The sequence below is a fragment of the Arvicanthis niloticus genome (genome assembly GCF_011762505.2).
Source record: "Arvicanthis niloticus isolate mArvNil1 chromosome Y unlocalized genomic scaffold, mArvNil1.pat.X SUPER_Y_unloc_7, whole genome shotgun sequence".
In the NCBI taxonomy this organism is placed as follows: domain Eukaryota; kingdom Metazoa; phylum Chordata; class Mammalia; order Rodentia; family Muridae; genus Arvicanthis; species Arvicanthis niloticus.
The window spans coordinates 313533-318177 of record NW_023045024.1 but is presented as its reverse complement, the minus strand read 5'-3'; the positions used below and the strand labels follow the sequence as shown (position 1 = coordinate 318177).

Below are 4645 nucleotides of genomic sequence, written 5' to 3'. Positions count from 1 at the left end.
AAATACTAAAAGCAGTAAGGGAAAAAGACAAAGTTACATATAAAGGCAGACCTGTAAGAATTACACCAGACTTCTCACCAGAGACTATAAAAGCCAGAAGATCCTGGACTGATATCTTACAGGCCCTAAGAGAGCACAAATGCCAGGCCAGACTACTTTACCCAGCAAAACTCTCAATCAATATTGATGGACAAACCAAAATATTCCATGAAAAACCCAAATTTACACAATATCTTTTCAGAAAATCAGCCACTCAAAGGATAATTGGTGGAAAACTCCAAAACACAAAGGGAAACTACAACCTAGAAAAAACAAGAAAATAATCTTCTAACAATCCTAAAAGGAGATAGCTATACAAACATAACACAACTGCCAATAACAAAAATAACAGGAAACAACATTCATTTTTCCTTAATATCTCTTAATATCAATGGACTCAATTCTCCAAAAAAAAAAAAAAAAAAAAAAAAAAAAAAGACATAGACTACCAGATTGGATACATAAACAAGGCGCAACATTTTCCTGCATACAGGAAACGCACCTTTGTGAAAAAGACAGAAACTACCTCAGAGTAAAAGGTTGGAAAACAATCTTCCAAGCAAATAGCCCCAAGAAACAAGCTGGAGTAGCAATTCTAGTATCAAATAAAATCATTTTTCAACCAAAAGTAATCAAAAAAGATAAAGAAGGACACTTCATATTCATCAAAGGAAAAGTGTACCAAGAGGAACTTGCAATTCTGAACTTATATGCTCCAAATGCAAGGGCACCCACATACATAAAAGAAACTGTACTAAAGCTTAAAGCATACATTGCACCTCACACAATAATAGTGGGAGATTTCAACACCTCACTCTCAGCTATGGACAGATCCTGGAAACAGAAACTAAACCAAGACAAAATGAAACTAACAGAAGTTATGAACCAATTGGACTTAACTGACATCTATAGAACATTCCATCCTAAAACAAAAGAATATACCTTTTTCTCAGCACCTCATGATACCTTCTCCAAAATAGACCATATAATTGGTTACAAAATAGGCCTCAACAGATACAAAAAGATTGAAATAATCCCTAGTACCTTATCATACCACCATGGTCTAAGACTCGTCTTTGACATAGACAAAAACAACAGAAAGCCCACATACACTTGGCAACTGAACAATGCTCTACTCAATGATGACTTGGTCAAGGAAGAAATTAAGAAAGAAATTAAAGACTTTTTAGATTTAAATGAAAATGAGGACACATCATATCAAAACATGTGGGACTCATTGAAAGCAGTACTAAGAGGAAAAATCATAGCTTGAAGTGCTCACAAAAAGAAAGTGGAAAGAGCATACATTAACAACTTGACAGCAAACCTGAAAACATTAGAACACAAAGAAGCTAGTATACCCAAGAGGAGTAGATGGCAGGAAATAATCAAACTCAGGGCTGAAATCCATCAAGTTGAAATAAAAAGAACTATACAAAATATCAACAAAACCAGGAGCTGGTTCTTTGAGAAAATCAACAAGATAGACAAACCCTTAGCCAGACTAGCCAAAGGGCACAGAGACAGCATTCAAATTATTATTATTATTGACAGTGATCATTTTTTATTCCCTTACTATGACTGTTTTCTGTACCAACTGCATGAAGTCAATGTTGAAATATGTTTGACATTCTTTACATGATAAAAGTCTCTGGTAGTATATGAATTAATATGATGAAATTGGTAGCATCATGTACAAATATTAATATATTTTAAGCTCAGCATTTTTTCTTATCTTAATGTCCTCTATAATACAGTGAAAATAAAAAGGTGTGCAATGACATGTTCTGTGACTCTGTTGTAATTGTGTATACATTCACCTAGTGTACAATTCAAAGTCAATAGAAACCCATTGGTTTATATGATGATTGATTGAATATTATCTACTGAGTGTACCAATTATATCTGAAAGAACAGTGGATATTGATAATTTGCCATGTACACCATAACAGCTTTTCTACAATTTATTTAAAATCAATTCCCCCCCCCCAAAAAAAAACTGGGTGGCTGGCACTGATCCAATATTCCTTAAATTGTAGATATAATGAGATATGCTAAAAATTTACCATTATCCCCACCCAATGAATGAGTGTATCTTGATGGTTATCACAGAACTTAAAGTCCAGGTTAATGACTCAGTTAAAAACTTCTATCTATAGGAAATTTTGGTTTCTATATTTCTCATCCAGTACTGTATTGATAGTGACATTTCATCCATATAAGATCAGTCATGATAAGAAATAGCCTGTATTAATTATTAAAGACATTTAATATATCAAGAGCTAAAATGTATGAAGTAGAAACTTTGAATTGAACTATGGCTATTTGTTTAAGTGTAACATTTAGTTTATTCTGTAATACAAAATATTTATTCCTTTTTGTTTGTTTGCACGTATGATAGCTTTTATTTACAAATTTATTGGCAAAAAGGGGAGAACTTTAAGCAGCTTTAATACATGGCAGTGTAGCTGTCCATGTTTGTTTGAATAAATACCATTCTTAATTTGCATTTGATTGTTCAGAGAAGTACAATACTGAATCTGCATATGCAGGTTCCTTTATCAAGTACAGTGCATTCCTTTATGGAAGTCTCTAGATCATATAAGTACAAAGAAAAGAAAACCACACATACAAATCTGCATCAAAGACAAGTATTTTAAATGTGAATTTGTTGTTCCTGAAAATTACACATCCTCAATTAATACCAACAGCTAGAAAAGCAGTTACACTTTCAACATAAGTGGACAGTTACAACAAAAATCATCTTTAATGCATTTTTATTTCATCATTGACTATTTGAAACTTACAATGAGATGTAGCCAAATTTAGAAGAGATGCCATTCTTTTTGTGGAGGACAGAATCACACCAGAATCATCATGGAGAAATACATTCCATGCTAATTCTAGGTGACAAAACAATTAACATAGTCAATCTCAGTTCATGTTGATCATATTTATCTGATAAATTTTTCCTTTTGGTGTGATTCTGCTAAATCAAGTTTGTTTAATTTCTGTTCTAGATCATCTACATCTTCACCAGTGAAATGATTTTCATCAAGAGGAACATTATTGATGGACCTATTTTCCTGTCTTCTTCTCCACTGTCCTTATCCAAATCACTTCTTTTAACATTTTCAGCCACATTTACAAATGCTTCACTTAAATTGTTTTCATCTTCATCTGATACATATGTGCTGAATATTTCAAGACTTGCCAAGGTGGTACGTGTCTCTTCTACATCTCTAGGGATATACAGGCTTACATCTTTGTCATTCACAACCATAGAATCTACCTCATGACCACCTGTTTCCTGAAATCATGGGTACTGTCTGCATCCTTGTCATCATCATGGATTAGCTCAGGATGAAATTCAAATAGTTCATGACCACTGAACACCAGTGCTTTCCTTCCTTTGAAGTTAGCTTTCTGTATTTCTGTATCCTTTTCAAGTTTGCCAGTCTTTTCTTGTCTTTTTTCTTCCATGCAAGAAAAGATTCTAGAGTGCTTTTTGGTAACATTTATACCTAGGGCACATCAGTCTCTTTCAATTAGATCTTCTAATGGGATTTTTTCTTCTTTCTCCCCTCCTCTCTCTTTTCTCTCTCTCTCTCTCTCTCTCTCTCTCTCTCTCTCTCTCTCTCTCTCTCTCTCAACACAAATAAAGGAGGAAGTACATGGCAATACATAAATTGTCCCCACCTTGAGGATACACCTGAAACCAGCCATACTTATTATTTTCAATAGCTTCAAGAAAGTATCTGCACACTATTTGAGTTTTTGGTTTTTTTTTTTTTTCCATTTCTGCCTCAGCATATTTCTTGAATACTACATCTTCCAGCTTTTGCAAATCCCAATTATCCATAGTATTATTTTCTAGATTTTCTTCTCTTGCATCAATATAAACACTTTACTTTTCACATTTTGTCTGTGAAGTGAGGTCATTTGTTTTCTTTATTACATCGTCCCTGTTTGAAGTATACACATACCATAGATTTGTAATCCATATCTTTACATATTTTTTGTGCAGCAACTACAGGTTTGAACAACTCATTTGGTTCTTGTAATTCTTTCTTCTCATTATCTTCTTTCACTTTCATTTCAGCTTCACATTATGCTACCTGAAATGAATTCTGTTGACCAAATTTTAATTTTAGAGTGACAGCCTTAATAAATTTCTTTTGCTTTGTTTCCTTCATATTCTTTATTCCAAAGTTTTGTCCTCAATGATCTTTTCTGTCTTCTTCTGCTCTGCCTTCTTGTTGCTCCTGGCCTGAGTCTGTTTCTTTGGGGGCATTGTGAAATAAGGGGCACTGGCTGACTGTGAAGCAATTGGATAGGGTCAGAATGCCCAGCAGTGCAGCTGGAGCAAGAAGGCTCAGCAACCTTCTCAGCTCACACAGAAAGTGACTTGCTAATTTGCTGCCTGGGTGTGGCCTTTGTAACAGGACAGTGCCACAGTGCATTGTGCCATGGGAGAGGAGGAGACTTGAAGTGGAGATTTGCATGCCCAAGGTTTTTCTTTCAATCATTTAATTGGTTATTATTATTTTACTATACTTTTTGTTTTATAGACAGTAACATTTTAGCCTATAGCAGATTTGAACTC

General features: G+C 34.2%; 1 pseudogene; it reads right to left on the bottom strand.

Moving 5' to 3' along the window:
- Positions 1–2993: 2993 nt before the first annotated feature.
- LOC117701392 (zinc finger CCCH domain-containing protein 15 pseudogene) lies at positions 2994–4333 on the bottom strand (annotated as a pseudogene).
- Between the last annotated feature and the right edge of the window lie 312 nt (positions 4334–4645).